This window comes from Cygnus olor, chromosome 4 (assembly GCF_009769625.2).
Source record: "Cygnus olor isolate bCygOlo1 chromosome 4, bCygOlo1.pri.v2, whole genome shotgun sequence".
NCBI classification, from domain to species: domain Eukaryota; kingdom Metazoa; phylum Chordata; class Aves; order Anseriformes; family Anatidae; genus Cygnus; species Cygnus olor.
The window spans coordinates 14,889,474-14,909,404 of NC_049172.1; the positions used below are offsets into that span (position 1 = coordinate 14,889,474).

Below are 19,931 nucleotides of genomic sequence, written 5' to 3' on the forward strand. Positions count from 1 at the left end.
ACGAATTGGGACTGATGCTGTGGGAAACGTCTCTGGGTTTTCTACCAACAAATCAAAAAAAAAACCAAAAACCTCAAGGTATTTACATTGCAAAGTCACTTTCGACTAGTCCAAAAGGCACACGAGGCAAGTTCCTCCCAGCTTCATTTTACACCAGCAGACACCCTTTGAAAGTTTACTTCATTTACTGAATTGCTGATATCCCAGGTAATGCAAGCATTCAAATACGAGTCAGGTGCTCCAATCTTTATTCCAAAACTAAGGTTTTTCCTCCCACGTGCATTCAGTGAACCAGTCATAGTTGGAGGATGTGGCCTCTGCAATATCCTACAGTTTCACTGTCAAATTACCACAAAAGATGTGGAAGGAACATGAACTGCTGCCAATGCAACTCCTTGAAACAAAGATTAAAATAGTAGAATGAGTTACTTTTTCAGACCCTGCATTCAAATTCCCGGTATCTCATTTTTTATAGAGAAGAGCGTAAGAAGAAGGAAAGTGACACAGGCATGAATCTATCTGGGTGACTGTGATTGACAACGAGCTGGTGAAGGACAGCACTGAAAATGGATCTATGAAGAGACCACAAAACTAATTCCTTTTGTGATATAATCCTGACTCTAAGCTACAGGAGAAATGCTAATACATTAATCTATGTCTCTAATGTCACCATTCTAATTTAATACATTACTAAGGAGATAAATCTCTGAATACATCCTGCATAAATAGCACGCATTGTTATGATTTTCTTAATAAGCCGTGGAAAATTAACATAGGCATTGCTAGCAGCTTCATATCCTAACGCAAATGCAATTTATTGTTTTGTGAGATGTAATGCCACACACATATACATGCAAGTTATGACATTACACTAATTTTTGCAGGCAGCCTTGAGACAGTTGACAAACTAGAAATGCAATGTGCTGCCTGATCGTGTCTCTTCTCGGTGCAGCTGCTCAGCATGAGGTGTAGCAGCACTGACACAGAACCAGCAGAGGACATTTTTAGCTGACAAAGCAGGGTGGAAGACAAGAACTTGTCTTTACATTGAGGAAACTGTTGATGGAAAATAATTTGCTTTTTTTTCCTCGATGCAACTACAGGGCAGTGAGTCTGGGGAAGCGCTGCTCCAGCCCTTGCAGCAGGGACAGACAAACAGTGGCAGGACAAACCACAAGTCTTACACACTCGTACAGCTGCACTCACAGTTACCACCTCATTTCTCCACTCAGTCCACTGGTGTAGTAGGAAATGGCTCCTTCCATGTGAAAAGTTGCAGAATGTTTTTGCTGATCCCAAAGCACGATGTCAAGAAATCTGCTGGGCTCGCTGACAAGTCTGCCCCATGGCTGGGTACCCCAAAACATCTGGATGCTGAGACAAAAAAACGTACCTTGGAGCAGGGGACACTGAAACAGCAGCCTAGGGGTAGGGCCAGCCCAGTAACACCCTGCAGCTGTTAAGCAAATTTGGATGGGAAAGAAATAGGGGTGAGCAGAAGCACCATTTTATTTAATCCCACAGTCCTCCCTGCTGGACAGCACTGGAGAAAATAACAGGAAACATCCTGGTATTACCATACAAATCTGTGGTGCCTTGAATAACACAAGCAGAGCTGGTCTCACATGCCAAAAAATTAAAGCAGAGATGGAGAAGGTATAAACAGCAGCAAGAATAATTAGAGAAGTGAAACGGCTTCTGTGTAGAGAGATTTAAACAGAAAAGGACTTCAGTCTGGAAAGTACGGTACAGTAGAGATCTATAAAATTGTGAGCTGCATGGAGAAGAAAGAGTGTAGGGAATGACAGATCATCAATTTCAAATGCAAAAACTCAAGGCCACCAAATGACTCCAAAAAGCACTAAGTTCAAGAAGAGACCAAAAGAGGTGCTTCTTCATGAGATGCACGGCTGAGCTACAGGATGCTACGGATGTCAAAATCTTTGTGGGAATTCGAGAAATTACCGGGAGAAAAATCCTTCCCGGCTTAGGAAAGACAGAAGCGCTACCTGTGGCTCTGGAAATCCCTCAGCTGCTGATCAGCAAACACAAAGGATCATCATGCTCTGCCCAAGCACCCTGGCTGTGCCAGTCTGACCAGGACAGCCAGCCTGATCCCATAAGGGATGTTTCCCTGCCACCACACTGAGCAGCATTCGACTCTCCACATATGCCCGAGCCTCAGCTCACGTGGAAAGCAACTACTTGCCGGTAGACAGCAGTGAAAAGTCACCGTCTTGCTACACTTGAGGCTTTTGCATTCGTGTGTGGCACAGCAAAGCCCAGCTAATGGGCACGGACACAGCAATGCCAAGGTATCAGCATGCATTACATGTGTGTTACATGGCATACATTGCTGCACGACAATCCTCCCACCCCCAGAAAATAAACAACAGACCTACAGCTCTAGCTCAAAGAAAAGACCTAGCCTATCATTACTGGTACACCTCACTCATTTGCAGACACTGCTCATTGCACTGCAGCCCTCAGCACAGGGCATGCATCTGATGTGGGACCTGCTGTCTGATATAGTGATGCAGAGAGGGAAGGGGAAAAAAAACAATGCCTTCTCGTAAGTGCCACCAGCTAGTAGGTGGAAACGGACTAGGAGCAGCAGCTCCTCTCCAGCAGTCCCATGTGTAGAGCACAACAAAGAAATGAGGAGCTGGAGGAGGGCAGAACGGGTGGTACAGGCAACTGCTTCTCTTCTGCATACCCAGAGCACAACCCCTAAGTTATGAATTATTTCAGAGTCAAGACAAGACAAAATGGCTTTAAACTCATGTGCCTATTTAGCCTTCTCCATACCAGTGAACCTAACTTGAAAAACTCACAGCAATGTACTACAACCCAAACATCAGCCTTCAGCTGCTGGCAGTGCTGACAGTACCTGCTCGGTACGATGCTGCTGGCTCCACTCTGCTGCAGCCTCGTCACTGCTCACCTTGAGGATGGAGCGGACTCAAATCCAAAAGGCTCCACCACTGAGCACCACAGAGGTCCTCGCTGCGTGGGACATCAGCAATGCGGTGCAAGGTGACAGATGGATTTCTCCTTTTATCACGTATGGCGAGGAAGAGCAGAAAGGACCCCTCTGCAACAGCAAACCAGCAGCGGTCAGGTAGCACAGTTTGCAGAGCCAAAATCCAGCACGGGGCTGGCCAGGAAGCAGAGCAACAAGTCAGGACTTCCCCCTTCCCTATACAAAGATGCAGCCGCCAAAAAATTAATCTGCGCTTGGTTTTGCCTTCCTTGATCAAATGCTGCGCTGCCATACTGCACAGAACTCAAGTCAGCAGGGCATGTTTGATCTTTGCCAATACCATGACAGGTTTGATTTATTCCCAGCTATAATACACACTCGGACTGTGGCTTCTGGCAGCTTGCTTTACTTCCAGATCAATGGGAAATTATTATTGCAGAGAAGCAGACTTGGGGAGTGGATCTCCTTTGCTTTCAGGCACAGGAAGCCCACATTACTTACATGTGAGCAACTTTCTCCAGGCTGTATGAGGAGCATAAGGGCCAAGTTTCACAACTTTCTTTCTTTCTCCCATGCATTACCAAGAGCCTTTCTGGAGCCATTTTGCACACCTGTGGCCTGAGAACCCCTTTTGATGACCCACAGTATGCACAGCTTAGGGAAATTTCTGCAAACGATTGCAAGAGAATGAAGAGCTACCCAAAACCGGCTCCTCAGGGGGTTATCTCAAGTGGATGGACTGTAATAACAAGGGTATAATTGAAACCACCTGCATTTTCTGTCTCCTTGTGGGCTCCAAAGTTTAAGAGAGAAAAAGACTGGGAAGCAAAGAAGTAGAAAAATGTATATTTCCACATTTTGGGAGACTCCCGTAATTCCAGCATTTCATTTCAATTCAGACGGAAGTGGTGAATGTTCAAGTTTGGAATACAATATGAGCAAAAAGTCTCAAATGTTTTATTTGGGGCTAACTGAAACATTTAATCCACCTTCAAAATGTTTATCTGCCAGCAAACCAAAAGAAAAAAAAAATTGTAAAAGGAAATCTCTGAACAGAAGAGGAGCTCCTAAACCAACCAGCACTAAAAATCAAGATTTTACTCACTAGAAATCTATTCTGGAGGAAGATTGTTTGTGAACAGATATGTGAAAAAATAAGCTTCTCAGACAGCTTCTTTGAGAATCAATTTTAGATAAATATTATGAAACCACAAGTAGCATGATAAACATGCTCGCTATGTTTCTTCACCCAGCTATAGCTGGGAAACCAAGCAATAAATACTATTTATTTATTTTAATAGTATGCTTAGCGAAAGTATTACCAATATTTCCCAAGCTTAAAATCATCCACGAATGTATTTTACCATGAGGCTCAGCATTTTCATAGTAATTTACAACTTTAAAAGGGTAAACTCTATTACTCTCTGTCAAGCCAACAACTGGGGAAGTGCGGAGCGTTACCGTATGAAGTATGACGAAATTTATTGCTGCAGTCATTAGTACGTATCGATTTTGTTTATAACAACCCAAGGGGAATACTAAACCGATTACGCCTGTGCTGTGCTCGCTCTCGCTCTCTGACAGGAAGCAGACACGGCAAGGCCAGTTTGCAAATCCCCCTCCCGCTCACCTTCCTCCAAGGATGGCTTCTTGCAAGAGGTCGGTGTTGCTTCTTCACTAAGGGCTTCGGGCTTTGCTCCATTGTGTGGCTCCATGCACTGCTTGATTTTTAAGACTGCAGCTCATAGACCACGAGGACAGCCACACGTAGCGATCTGTTATCAGTAAACATGTTATTAAATATATCAACCCCTTGCTAAGCATGATTTAAATCAGGTTTGGGGGCTTTTTGCAACGTTAGATGCCCACACCCAGCCTTGAATCACAGGTACTAACAACAGTAGGACCGGCTGAGGACTTCTCTTAAGATCACTGAACTATTTCTGAAAGATACGAGTAAAAAGACTTTTATTCTGGAAAATCTGCAGACAAATGTGGTTTCTTGCTTTGACTTGTGTGGTGAAGCTGCATTATAGGCAGATGGTGATTACATTTTTAACTGATCACAGACATGGCTTTTCATACTTGTGTAAGAAAACTAAGTATGAAATTCGATTTAAAGAATCAGAGAGTTTCACTTCAATATTTAATTGAAAAATATTTAATTATTTTCCCTCTGCAATTAGGACAAAAGAGGTGCTGAAATAGAATTTCCCACATTCACATGATTTTGAACATCGGGGTAGCTCAGAAATTTCCCCTAATTAACCTGAAAGGACTGATATAGTTATTTCATTCCATTCTTCCTACCATTTTTATTTAAAAGGTATTTCTTTAATTGAAGAGAAAAAGCAATTTCTGTCTTAATGACATGAGTCCAGGGAACGGGGAGCTTTGTGAAAAAAAAAAAAAACTGCTGAATTAACATGCAGGAAAAGGGAAATTACCGAGCTTGTGACTGCAGGGCTGGCTTAGGAATCGCCTTCCAACAGACCAACCCAGCAATGGGAGGCAGTGGATGTGCTTCTCAGACTTTGGAGCTGCAAAAAAGTTACTTTTGTGTTCACGTTTTGCTTTTTTCTGCCCCATGATGCGTGGGCAGCAGCCCAACTCACAGGTACTCACCACGCTACTCAACAACAGGCACGATGAACCAAATCCCACAAGCAGCCCAGAACGCCACCTTTGGGCAACTGACGTCACTCCTCTCTGCTCAGAACAAACGGCAACCTAAAATCAGGTCACCTGTTGCTCAGAAGGTCCTCATTTTCCACCTGTCTTCCCAGTTTTGTGGGTTTTCTTTTTTCTTTTTTTTTTTTTTCAGGGCAGGGGGTTGTGTGTATGCCTGATCTACATTTGTTTGTGTTTTTCCCCCTCATTTGCTGTCATTCTCCCCTTACAGACAGCAGCCGGCTGCTGGACACTCAGAATCCCTCCTGAAGTCACTAAGTAATGCCACCACTTACTGCTTTCCACCTGCAGTCCCATCATCGCTAATTACAGCTCCCATAAATTAGTTCACTGGTGACATCTCGACGAAGCCATTTACAAATTGCTGTAATGCCGGGCAGCCCAGCTTCCCGATACGGGTAATGACGACCTGTAAACACCGGCAGACTGCACGGGAGGGATGCTGTGGCAAATTCCCCACTGTTACTGCCCAGCAAGAGGCCAGGACAGCAGAGTTTTAATTTTATCCCTTGCACATAGGATTTTCCTGGGCTGATCGAAGCAGACGGCATGTACTTTGATTGCTAGTGCTCCCCACATTCACTACAAGTTGAAGGAAAGGGGGAAAAGCATCCTGGAAGTGGAGACCTTCAGTTCCTTGCTGGAGGAAGCATTCAACCAGGCTGTACATATGCAGGGAAAATCGGGGCTTGCCAGCCTTGCTTACACACAGCACTCCCTTACAACACCAAGATGCCTTGAAGGGTAAAAGCTGTATCTGGAAAGCAGAGCAGGCAGAGGAGAAGTGTATTTGTGGCCTCTCTGTAAGATGTGGGATGGGATCTGATGCCTTTAGAGGCCTCAGTCACCCCAAGCCTTCCCAAGCAGCCATCGAGGTGCAAGAGGAGGTTCGTGCTGCCAAACTGCACCCAGGTACACCTCAAAACGATCCTCTCAGTGAAGTCCCTGCACTCCCTGACGCAGTTATATTTCACCAACCATTTGGGGAGTTTGGTAACCATAGCTCCAGCCTCAGCAATGCTCCAGGCTGCCTCAGGCTCTGCTAGGCCGTGCTGCAGAAATGCAGACCTGCACTGCCAGCAGTAGGGTGCTGGGGTGGCGGCCGGGAATCCCTTATGGCTGCAGGAGCCTCCGGGACCATGTTCCCAGTCAGCTGACCCATCTGAAATGAAATCACCGCTCGTGCTGCAGGACTGGCAATCACGGAACAGAGAGCTGCCGTTTTTCCCTGCGAGCCAGAGTTAATTTGGTAACCATTTGCTGCTTCAAACCCACACTCTGTGACCCAAAGCATCAAAACAGAATAATCACTAGGTAGTCATCCTGGAAACACCCACACCACAGACCTTCAGTAACAGCATGGGAGAAAGAGCAAGATAAATAAAAAAAAAAAAAAAACATTTTTTTTTAGAAGAAAAACAACAGCAAGTCCAAACTATTAGTTTTTCCATGGGTACGACTGTAAGGGTGTAAAGAAAGGGGCTATTTGAAAACAAACATCCCAAGTGCATCGATTGTTTCTTGCTTGCAGAAAATCCCAACTTAGGGCTCCCATTGATTTATGTCACGTTTAAAAGCCTGGTTCTCTTGAGTTATTCCATCACACTTTGAGCCGAGCAATTAATTCTTGTTTTTTTAATAACCTACTAGTGCATAGGAAGTTTCTGGAGCTACATACAGCACTACAGAAATGAGTCTCTTAGAAAGATGATGAGCACCCCTATTCCCATGTATTTCAGAGGCTGATCTGCTCTGATATTGGTGGCCTTTCCAGCACAAGGACATGTACACAGGACATGTCTGGAACATTTTGTCACCCTGGTGGCATCTGGATGCCTAGCGTGAGGAGCCTGTCAGCAGGTAGGAGGCACATCCTATTCACCTTCCACGTAAGCACTTTGTATGTGGAGGTAACCCAGAGAAAAACGGGTTAGTTTTTAGCAGGCAGCCTTTCCCCAAGGCCATTTACCATGCTCCAGGTGCCTAGTTAACAGCAACACAGCAAGAAACCAAACCGCCAGTCACCAATCCACCAGCACAAAGACCTCACCAGTCACCCAGGACTGCTCAAGTCACAATTTTGTGCTCAGAGGTAAAGCCAAAAGCCATGGTGGCATGCAGACAGAGCTGATGCCCCAGCACCTCTTCCACCTGACACTGCGATTTTACAGCCCCTGCACACAGCACTGGGCTGAGAAGCCTGAAGTGACCCCAGGCTGAAGTCTTACAAACCAGCCCCCAAGCCAAAAAGCACAAAACTGACCTTTTTAACTGTGACTTCAAGGCAACGATATAAGACAGGCAATGTATATGGTGTTAAAATCTCAGGACTGGCAGTGGTTCTTCAGACCGTGATTTTCATGTTGTCCTGCTAAGTATCTAAAAAATCTCCAGCGTTCCCCCAGTAGGGAAGCTTTTTAAAAAATAAAAAATAAAAAAATACTATATATTTTTTTAAGAGTTCATCAAGGATTCTCTTAAATTTCCCTTTTCGTTTCCATTTTTTAAGCTTTCATTTGCAGCCACAGTATCTAGAAATGAGTATTTCATTTATTTGCTTACGTTGCGTGCCGTACAAGTGCAGGAAACCCTGCAGCTGCAGGACTCCAGCAGACCTTCGGGAAAGCAGCAAATGCCATGAGACTGAGAGCTGGTGACACGGCAGATCTGTCACAGTGCTAACAGATTTCCCCCCATGATTGAAATGAAATTCATGAAGTTACACGAAGGATGAATTTCTACTCATCGTGTTTTAATCTGTTCATTAGAAATAAGCCTACAAATTTAGCTCTCGGGAGACACACGGCCATGTCTTTGGGCAGGACTGCTGCTCTTTTCCTCATGCTGTAGGAGCGAGGAAGCCCCTTGAGCTCAGTACAGCTACAGCCATTAGGGAGCAGGACAGTGCTGTTTGATTTGTCCTGATTTGGGTCATAACCTCAAGCACTGCTGGGGATCATGAGGGATTACCTCTGGGGAGTTTGGGTTGTCTCCAGCACCACAGACGCCTGTGCTGGAGACAACCCCACGTACCTCCAGGAGCAGAGTGAAACCTGCTCCCGAGCCTCGATCCTCCAGCAGAAAGCCCCCATCTCTGCTTCCAGCACTGGAAAATGCATCTCTTCACCTCGACACAGGCCTGTGTCACCTAGGACGTGGGTACGCAACCCCTTCGGCAACTGCATGAAAAAGGCATGACAACTACTGCAGCCTTCCTCCCAGTTACACCAAACACATTCCTACTTGCTTGCCCTTTGGGGTTCAGATTTTCATGCTGTGAAGTTTGAAAGAGGGTGGCCTCCTGCGTGGGTGAGGAGGAAGCCTTTTGCAAAGACAAGCAAAGTCTGGCAGCAAAGCTTCCTTTGAATTATGCTGACATACTTCTCAGCCCTTTGTTCCCCCATTCAGTTGATGTCTTGCTAATGGTCCCTCATTCTCTTTCACATCTTCTTCTCCAACCATGACGTTTAAATCTCAGCCATAGTGATGCTGGCGCTGGGCAAAAGCAGATGGCAAGGAGGGGGAGAATAAGCGAGAGTGAGCACCTGAGCAAAACTTGTCACCCGTTTTTGTCCAGTACCGATACGTTTCTCCAGCTCTTGCAGCTCCTTTCGGTTTGCCACCACCACTTGTCACAGCTTCCAACGGAGTGCAACCACAGCTGGGCTTTGCCGTCACCCAAAGGACAAAGCCTGGCGCCGCCTGGGGAGGCTGCACGTGACTTTGGGTCCCTCCAGCCACAACCACGTCCGATTTGCAGCAGAGGCTTTGGCTTTTCCACCCATGTGTATCCTTTTGCTTCCTAGGCTCACGGCCAGGTTTTTTGGGTGTAGGTGGCAAGGACAATCTCTCCTCTAGACCAGTCTAAGAACAAGTCAGAGGCAAACCTGGAGATTTACCAGTTGCAACACTTTTCCAGGGACATTTGTGCTTGTGCCCCCACTGGCAGAGAGATCACTGCAGGCTTGCTGCTTCTTATTTGTAAGGAGGCCAGCACTGCTTTTCTTTTGCATCTGTTTTGGGGGGATTGGAGTACAGCCTGACTTACTGCCTTACTCTAAATTCCAGAACTGTGGAATAAAAATCATTTGCTGTTAGTCAACCAAAGCTGTCTTTTCTCTATATATATTGATTACTCCTGAATAATCAATCGACATTTGGCACAGTCTTATTTATAATAATTCAAGTCAGCAGCAACATAATTTAGAAACTGGCTACTAGGCATGTGTTGGTAATGAATCGAATCCATGGATAATTCAAATTCATAGACTAAAAAATTACATTTAAATAATGTTAAGGTTGTGACAACCTGACAAAACACTGCAAATTCAATGTGAAAACTTTGCTTCCCTCTGTGGCTGGGAGGAAAGCCTGGAGAACACCGGAGAAGGGACCGGCATTTGCTGCCTCACCTGCGACCACACACCACCTTTCAGTCCCTACCTGGATGACACCACCTCTGTGCCGAGCTGAACTGCAGCCCTCCTCCTCGGCAGCCACTTCTAGCGGTGTCCTTTCATCCCGTAGCAGGGAGAGGATTTGTATTTTTGCAAAACAGATTGCTCAGCCTGGTACCAAGCCAAAGGAGTGGGGCGCACAAACCTCCCCTGGTTTTGTGGGTTACTGAGCTGCTGGTGTGTTCAGCCAGTTGTTGCACAGAAATGGGAGAAAACCAAACCCCTGAAGCTCCCACTGATACCCAGCTGCTGTCACAACCCTCAAAATGGTCCTTTTACTGCAAACAGAGCCTGAATCTAGCTTGGAAGGTTATCCTTAAGCCTGCAACAGGAGACACCTGCAATTTGTAGGTAACCTCACGCTGAGCAAACTAATGGCTCCTTAAACAGCTGGCTTAGGCTGCTCATTATCCCATAGGATTTAAAAGCCACAGAAGCCCATCCAGATGGACGCACATACCCACAGCCAGCCCCAGAAGCACAGGTATCCCCCAGAAGCTGGCACTGCCCGTGACCACCAGCCCCTGGCACTCCCCCATCACATTCCCGAGATGGGTTTGTGCTTTCAAATTGCCGCGGTGTGGGACAAATTATTTCTGTTTACTCTGAAAGCATTCCAACAAATTATTATTTCTCCAAGTGGAAACCACGGGGAGTGCTAGTGATTGACTGCGGCACTTTTTTTTTTTTTTTAAATGGGATTAAATAGCTAATAGCTCATTAAAGCCATCATGCGGCCAGGCCAAAGTGGCAGAGCAGCCCGGTTGGGCAGAAGCCCTCACCCCAAAAAACAGCACCCAGGACTCACCACTTGTACTCTGAAGACGCAGCTGATACCGCATTATTGGCACCTGAGGTCTCAGAAGCTGTGGAAGTAGAGGTTCACTTCAGCCAGAAATGTGAAAGATCAGTGCTTCCTCAATATTTTCAGCCACAGACTTAGGGCTAAATGTGAATCCTCTGCCCTTCCCATGTTAGTGGGACCGACACCTGGGTTTTGGACCCACAGCACCATCATCTCCCTAAGTGCCTTATTAACACTGAACTATCCAGATGGACATGTTAATGAATGATTAGACACCTTAGAGATTCAGCAGTAGGCTGATATAAAGCAGCCTTTCATAACTGACCTTACATCTATATTGCCACCAAAAAATAAAATTAAATTAAAAAATAAATAAATAAAGCAGAGAAAGCTTATGGCTGTGTGCTGGATCGCAAGCAGTATGGTCTTTGCAGTAGAATTTCAATTATGGGAAAATGCACTGTCAAGCCCTCATTCAAACCCTTAATTACCAGCGCTTAACCACCACATACTATTGAAGGAAACTATAATTCACTTTGAAAAAGACCTGGTTTATACCTATAATTAAACTAATCATAATTAATTCCAACAGCTACTGGTAATAACTATTGAAGTATTAAAGAAATGCATTGTCAGGGATTGCTTATAGCATTGCTGTGCTGGAAAACAAGCGTGCTGCTTGGAGCACCGGAGCCCAAGCACCCATGCTGCCATGGTTGCAACTTGGGTGCCAGGTCATGTGTTTAGCAAAAGCCACTGAAGTTTCCACCTTCGTTTCACCCTCACTTTTTCACGTGGCTTTCTCTCCAGCCTAAGCCATGTCCAGATCTTGGACTTTTACCGGCTCTAAGATCTCTAACATGTCTAAGATCCAACCTTTCTCCTCTACCTGGCAAGTTCATCTTTTACACTTTTCCTGGAGCTGCCCCGCATGCCTTTTGCCAACTCAACCCATTGCCAAGGCTCCGCTTTCCAACCTGTTGTTCCAAGTACACTGCTTCCCCTGCAGCTGGACCCCTAATCCCACACAGAAGAGCCTTTCCCATGCCCATACGGCCCTTCACCCTCTACTGCAGCACAGCCTCGCTCCCTGACAGCAGAAAATATTAACTTTCTCTCCGCCTACCGCTGCCTTAGTGCCTCTGCTGCAATTTTCTGCGTGTTCTTGCCATCCCCTCTGCAGTCTCTGAGCGACACGGGGAAGGCTAAGTGTGAGGAACACCCAGCTGGGAAGAAAGCTCTCAGGGAGCAGCAATCAGGGCCGGGGGATTGTAATCAGGAAAGAGAGGGTGGAGAGAAGTTGCAGTTTCTTCTCTTTCTTTAAACAAAATGACAGGCAGACTGAAGGGAAGGGAAATACTCCCCTACAAATTCTGGGTTATAGCAGCGGTGTGGTGCACTACCAGATTATAGCGTTTTATTGCAGAGCACTGTTAAACGGCAGGAGGCTTTTCAAGCATCAGTGTCAAATATTGTGTAATCTGCTAAGTAATAAACTATTAAAAGAACATGGAGCACATCATCTTTCTGACTTGCACAGTTTGCTTACTGGCTTCTACACTTGTCTGCTTTTTAATTTCACCGCCAGAACACATCCAGCTGCTTTTATTCCTTCCTTTCACAGGGCTGGCTGGGTTTTGTTTTGTGTGTGAAAGGCAGCTCCTTTCAAGTGTACGGGTTCGTATTCTTCAGCAGCCTTCAGACAAATCCGAGTCTTCAGGGCTTTTAGCACATCATCAGCCAGCAGAGCTGAGTACCTTTCTTCTCCTTCCTTGTAGCGCTGAGCTGTGCTCCTCTGGCTTTGTCCGCAGCGACGCCAAAATCTTATTTATTCCCTCATGGTTTCCAGGTGCCCTCTCTGCTCCACGAACAGGCTCTCGGTGACAATATACGGGTCTGAATTTTTTAACAAGGTCAAAGAAAGGACATTTGGCGCTTTAAGACCATCTCGCAGGGTAGACTTAAGCAAAGTGCTCTTGTTTGAAGATGTGATTATTCATTACTGTCAAATTAAGGATGAGACCCTTCACTTGGTCGAGGCCTAAGCTGCCTGCACTGGGCTCTCCTGAGGAGCAGCTACAACTGGAAGTCCCTGGCAGAGCTCTCCCGTATCTCACCAGCAGAAGGGTTATCAGCATTGACAGAGACAACCAGGAGGAGAGAATTTGTCTGGTAATTTAAATGAGAAGTTATCCCAAATGTCCTGCTTGTTCCGATGTCACCACCTTGCTCCTCCCGTAATCTTCTGCCCTCTTCCATCACTCACCTTGCCTATTCCTAAAACCACACATTTCAACAAAGTCTCTGCTGAAAAGACTGGGGGGATAATGACTTTTTTCCCCCAGCCTGGGACCTTTTTTTGTTCCTTCTGCTGAGACATTCTGAAACCAAAAACTTGAGCACTCTGTCTTCAACATGTGATGGTTTTGATCATTGTTACAACTTGGGAATAGAAATATAAAAATCTACTTCACCTCCAAAACTTTTACCCTCCAGAGAGTCCTGCCGTCCACACACACACTGGGCTGCTCCTACTCACACATCCAGGAAACAGGGAAAACAAGTCCTTTTTTGAAAACGATCCTCCTAGAACACTTTCCTGAATGTTTTATGTCGCTGCTTCTTTTTCTATTGCATTTATTACTACCACATCTTGAACGGACCCTGCAAGCAAAGCCTCTTAAAACTTTTAAGTTGGTTATGAAAAATTCTCTTTGTAAACATGTTTGGCTGTTTCTCCTGGTCCTCCAAGACTGTTTTCTGTGTGAACAGAAGCCTAACCTGACTCAAGAAACCTTTCAGACATTTGCTTTAACCAATAAGTGAACTGCGTGGGTAAAGAAAACAAATCTTCCACCACCTATCTGCTTTTTTTTCCCCCAAAGGCTTTGAAAGAGAGAAATTCAGTAGGAGGTAATATATCAAGATGAATGGCACAAGTTAGTGAGGTGTGAGGTCCGTGACTTCCCAGGGAGCTGCACACATGCAGGTGAGAGATTTCAACTTACCCAATGGGGTCCTGTGCTAGCAGAGAGAGAAAATTTCTTCGTAACCTTCACCAACAGCTCAGCAAGCCAGAGCTGATCTTACGCTGTTGATTTTAAAGCCAACCCTTTGGGAGAAAACCATGCAAACACATGGGTGGCATCCAGCAGAGTGACAACTGCTTGACGTCCCACTGGGTGGGTAATGCCTGGCCCGTCAGTATGGGATTTCACAAGAAATCCAGCGATGCAGGTACCGAATCTAAAAGCCAGTGGCCGACCTGCTCCGCAATGTCACTTTGATCTCAAAAGTACTATTAACCTTCACCTGGAGTTTTTGTTAACGTGGAGAATATTCACACATACCCTTAAGAGCCGTAATGAGCTGATGGCAGTGATTAATTGTCTGCAGCAGTTCTGCAATAGATGAATGCATATGATATCTCATTTATCAGGAAAATAACCACTTCTTTAAAGTCCATGATCAATCAGGTGAAAAGACGCAGGATTTGTTGACAATGCCAGATGCACTTAAGATGAGAAGGTCTTTAGCTGATGAGGAGACTGCTGTTTTAAAGAAATGATTTACTGAAAACACGACGCTTCCAGCTCTGTTCTGCCCCCCTTCTTGCTCTGAGCGAGTTCAGTACGCAACCTGATTATAATCAACACATCAGACACCAAATGTGAAAGGTAGGATTTTTGCCACAAATGGAAGAATCATTTGCTTATTTGCCATTTATTTTCCTCCCATTTATATGGAGGCTCCAGCAGCCAGCAAAAGCTGTGGGTAGTTTTGATGGCTTCTCTAATGTAGCTAGATATATGAGGTGTCACACAAGAGTACCAAGGAGACCATGGCTCTGTTAGGTGGCAGAGCAGCCAGAAGCCTACAAAGTACCCCTGACTTCACACCCACAAAGACAACTGCTGCCCAATATCACCCCCAAAAAAATGGATTTTATTTTTTTTTACCCTAAAACTGGTCTTGCCTTCCAAAATTGGAAGTTTTTCACAATGTTTCTTCCTTGATGATTTGGTGAATAGAGTATTTTGTGCTTTGTTGTTTTTATTTAAAAGATGTTTTTTTCAGTGGTACATTTCAAAGATAAAAATAGCTTTGAAGCACCTGCTCTAAAATGTCGCATTTATTTTGCTTTTTTAGACATGAGCTGAGACTGGGGCATGAGTTGATGGAGAGCAAAGGGCCTATCTTTTGCCACCTGAGTGAGCTCTGGGATCAAGGTTTCGCCTGCGTGACTCTTAAACTTGACATTTTATTGTGCCTTGCATCAGTCCATGTAGGAGGAAACACCCTGGGCTCAGCAGACCATTCCTCTTCTCCCTTCCTTGTTCACTGATCAAATATAGACAAAGTATTTTAAAACAGTCCAAACCCCAAGAAAAAAAAAAAGAAGAGGGAAGTCTGCAGGTCCTGGGGGGAGAATTGGTGTGAGGGAGCAAACAGTTTAACTCCTGGCTAATCCAGCGCAAGGTGAAAAGACCTAATGAAGGAAAATGACTGCTCGGTGGTTCTTGGTAGAAAATGTTATGCTCCAAATGCTGACAAACCTTACAGGCAGAGTCTGTAAATAGCAGCAACCTGTGTGGTAACCTCGGTGTCACCTCCCTTCATCTCCGCCAGACAGGTGGGATGCCCTGCTCAGAGCAGCACTGGGGAAAGTTTACCTCTTGCCTTTCCCTCTGACCTTGGAAAGGCCATCTACCCTCAGCCAGCAGAGCTCTGAGGTGGGGATTCTTAATTGTACTCAGGAGCACTCCATTTTCGTATGAATGCAGAGGGATCTGGACACCAAACTGCCTTGCTGCTTACAGAAAGCTGAGTCCAAGGTACGCAAATGGCCTTGTTAAGAGTCAAACAGATCCCTCTCAGGTTTAAAATTGGGCAGCTGCCCAGGAAGCTACTTTTTCTGAGTTCATTATTTTTTTCAGAGAGTCCTTTGTTATTTGCTACAGGCTGCTGCTAATGCACAAAATTCCTTCGTGGGGGACAAGGTAGGGTCACCCAAAGGCTCGAGCCACCCTGGCAACTACCCACCACCACCACCACCACCACCACCCCTTCCACCCAGAGCAGTCATCTGCTAGATGCCCTCAGTCAATCAATGCCGTTTAGCATCTTTGTGCAAAAAACAACAGTGGAAAATACAGCTATTTTTGTGGTGGGTCAGTGTGGTGGATCAGTGGAGGGTGCAATCAGCACCAGGATGGGTGGGGAGCTGGGGTGGGCAGAGGGAAGAGGGTGATGACCTCTCTGTTGGGCACATGGTTTTATGAGACCAGCTCACTCACCTCACCAAACGTTGCCCCTGGACTGTTGACGCCTTTGAACAGTTTCTTTCTTCTATCCACTCGTGTCAAGCATGACCCAAAGGGCCTCTTGATGGTTAGGTTGCTCCTGGCTGGTGCCTCCACATACCTGGTGGTACAAACAAGGATCACTCAGAGGAGGAACAGCTTGCAGCAGAGCCAAGGAAGGGCTCAAAATGGGTGTGGGTGTTTTGAAACCTCATCAATCCAGGGCATTTTATGACAGTGTAATTAGCACTAGAGGCTGAGAGGAGTGGCAAAATACATTTATCCCCAACAGAGGCAGATAAAACCTGTAATTCTCACCTGAATTATGGTTTTCAAAACCCTATCTAAGGAGACAGATGTCATGCCAGACCTCACTATTATAGATCGCGTTTTTCTTGAAAATAACAAATAGCTAATTAGTTATAGGCACCTCCTACAAAGCAGACAATTTGTTGCAGGGAGATGATTTGATCATAAACAATTTCTTTGTTCTGAGGTTTGCCCTTCTCCCCTCCGAGAGCACTTCCCAATACACGCTGAGTGCAAATCACAACCAGAAAATACCAAAACCCTTTGATCCTCCTCAGGAGTGTAATACTGAGACGTGCTCCATGAAAGCCTACTGTGTATGGGGAAGAGGCACTGCCATCTACACCTGTATATCACGGACAACCACCAAGGCTCATTTGCACTCTGGATGCACTCATCCCCCCCCCCAGGGTTTCTCCATTCCTCCTCCCTGGCCCTGAATGCAGATTAGGGATCGGGTTTGGGTTGGGTTCGGGAGGAGCAATTTCAACAGTGAGGGTAGAAATGGCACATGCAGAGCCAAGTCGCTGCCAGGGAAGGGCAGGAACAAGCGACAGAGAGGCGCGGAGTGAGGACAATGAGGGTGTAAGTGGGATGGAGCAGGACCGGAGCAAGATTTTAGCCAGACGAACGAAAACCCTGGACTTCTTCAGCATGGAGAAGAGAAAGCTCAGAGGGATATGAGCAAAGGTGGCAAGATCCTAAGATGGGGATAAACTCGGTTCAGTGCTGCCATTCACTGAGTTCAGTATATGGAGACTAGGGAGTATATGAGAACCTGCAGAAAGTGGTGCAGAATCTGTTTAAACCAGAAAACAAAGCAGGTCCCAAAAGGGATCTACCAAATTCACAAACAACCATAGTGGAATAAAGCAAGGTGCGAGAACCATGTAGGAATGTGATCTTGCAGTGATACCACCTTAAATGTGCCACAGCTAGTGAAGCATCCCCATCCTCTTCCCCCGCAACACACACATGCACAACTTCATGGCTACCAGCAGTTAATGACAGATTTGTTAATTAACAGCATGAGGCAAAGCCAAGGTTGATGTTCTAATAAACAGGTCATTAACTTTGGTAATGACCAATTTGGGAAGATGATTGCTCTTACAAACTGTATTCCATGGCTTATAAAAAGCAACAGTGCAGCTCTGAAATACAGCTGGCAGCTTCAGCAGAGCAGTTGGTCTGAAACACTGGCCGTTCCCTGGGAAGTTACCGTCCCCATTTTTCACCAGACACAATGTGTAACCTGGAATCAGAATAGATGTATTTCAAGCTACAGCAATTAAAATTCATACAGATGTAAAAATGAAATTGAAATCAAACAGCTTCAAGACAAGCGACTGTCTTCACCCAAGGCTGTTCGGAAAAGGCACGTGGCTTTCGTGAGCAACTTTCCCTGACACCTGCCTGCTGATGCATTTAAATCAGCCTTTTCTCTGTGTTTTTTTTTTTTATGAGACCAAAAGGACATGCCTGCTCAAGAGACTGGGCTGCTCCAAGGAGAAAAGTCTTTGTCATTAGCATGTCATTGGCGTGGACTTGCTCCTTCCCTGCAGGGCAGTAAAATGTGCATGGACTTGGGTAAATAGTCAAACCACCTGAAACAGACGCAGGCAAAAAGGGCTTTGAAACAATAACCCAATTTCCCATGGCACAGGAGAAGGGAAAGGCACCTGCGTTTCAGTGTACTGCAAAGCAATCACAGAATCACAGAACCGTCTAGGTTGGAAGAGACCTCCAAGATCACCCAGTCCAACCTCTTACCTAATACTAACAAGTCCTCCACTAAAAAAGCAAGCCCCAGAAGAGACCTGTTCACAATGACTCGCTGCCAGTGACCTACAAAAATCTTTGGGATTGGGAATAGAAGGCTGAGAACACGCTGCGAGAAACTCCCCTGTTTGCAGGACCTGTGCCGTTTTCTGATGTTACTGGAATGAAAACCAGAAGCGAAGGGGACTAACAGTAATGTGTGTCGCGAGCCAGAGGATCCATTAGGAACACTTTGGGGCCTTTTGGGGGATAATTAAACATCCTAAAGAATGGTCACTTAATATCACAGCACTTAGTAGTTACTAGAGAGTTAGTAACCAGATACCAGAGGGAAGAAATCACTCTTTCTATGGTTTATTATCAACTGATTAGAAAAAAAAAAAAGTTTCCTACATTAGAAGGGTAGGTGAATAGGAACGGTAGTCTGGATTGGACCCTTGCAGAGAGGAGTTGCACAGACATGAACAGTATTAGGGGAGCAGAGGTCATGGAAGGCACTTACACACAGTGAAGCCAAAGAACTTGAAAACGTTTGGGGGAGTTAGTCCTGATAGCGGCTTAAAGTAGCCTGTGGATAAAGGGTCTGGATTTGTGGCATGGAGATAAGAGGTATATACACACGCACCTCTCAAGTTCTGCGACTAGTAGTGCTGTCTACAATAATGCTGTTAAAACATGGTGTTTTGAAAGGCTAGCGGAAAGCAAAGTTTTCCAGAAGTGATAAAACTGAGCAAAAGGCAAATCTGCCTCTGATATACTGAAATGGCATTTGCTTGTGGTGTGTGTTATAGACTAAAAGTTAAACTACTGTGCTTTTCCTGGGGAGATAGATATCATTTATTTTCTTTCTCACACTCCCCTCTTGCATTTCAGCCCTGCTATGCAGTGTCTTCAAGGTGAAAGCTATTTTGGAAGAGGTTATATAAGTAAAACTTAGAAGGATCAGAACACCCACCATCAGGCAGGGATCTCTCAGGCTCCATGACGGACAGCTATGTAATCATGCACAAGCCCGGGAGCTGTGCCAGACATCCTCCGGCAATTGCATCCTTGCACAGTCATTTGAGTGCACAAGGGCTGTTCCCTGCTAAGTACTCTCACGGGCTCTTTCTGCCTGAAAAGGAATGAAAAGACATAGGTAACTGCTGATTCCGTCTCCTCGCAGGGAGTTCGGTATCATGAAACACTACAGAGGTAGCTATATGGATTTGGACCGAGGGACCAAAAGCATCCAAAAAGCTTGTGAGGATCTCATTGCTTTTATACGTGAAGAATCAGGCCCAATGATGCTGCATCATTTTAACAAAACAACTTGAAAATACTGACTTTCAGGGAAATCCAATTGGTTTTGCATCAAAATGTTCTTACTAACATCTTCTTTCTTAAAATACATGAAATGGGCTGAAGAGACACACGACACTCTAGAAATCCTGAGATTACTTAAGAACACCTTCCTTATTCTGATGAAAATCTTTTCTATTTTGGTAAATGTAACATCACTCTAGAAGTAAAAAATATTGACAAAATGACATGCATGAACATGATGACAAAGGCATTTTCTGTAAACAGAGCCCTTCCTAAATTTGCAACACAAAAAACATGGG

The 19,931-nt window shown here is 45.3% G+C and overlaps 1 long non-coding RNA gene across 2 annotated transcripts; it reads right to left on the reverse strand.

The window, feature by feature from the left end:
* Window positions 1–1,088: 1,088 nt before the first annotated feature.
* Window positions 1,089–19,365, reverse strand: LOC121070033. Of its 2 annotated transcripts, none has more exons than XR_005819843.1 (4): window positions 19,283–19,365; window positions 16,234–16,360; window positions 4,614–4,758; window positions 1,089–1,374 (listed from the first exon to the last, which is right to left on the reverse strand). It is a non-coding gene; the product is annotated as an uncharacterized LOC121070033 (long non-coding RNA). The 2 variants fall into 2 exon arrangements; XR_005819844.1 differs by lacking the exon at window positions 1,089–1,374 and adding an exon at window positions 2,897–3,094.
* Between the last annotated feature and the right edge of the window lie 566 nt (window positions 19,366–19,931).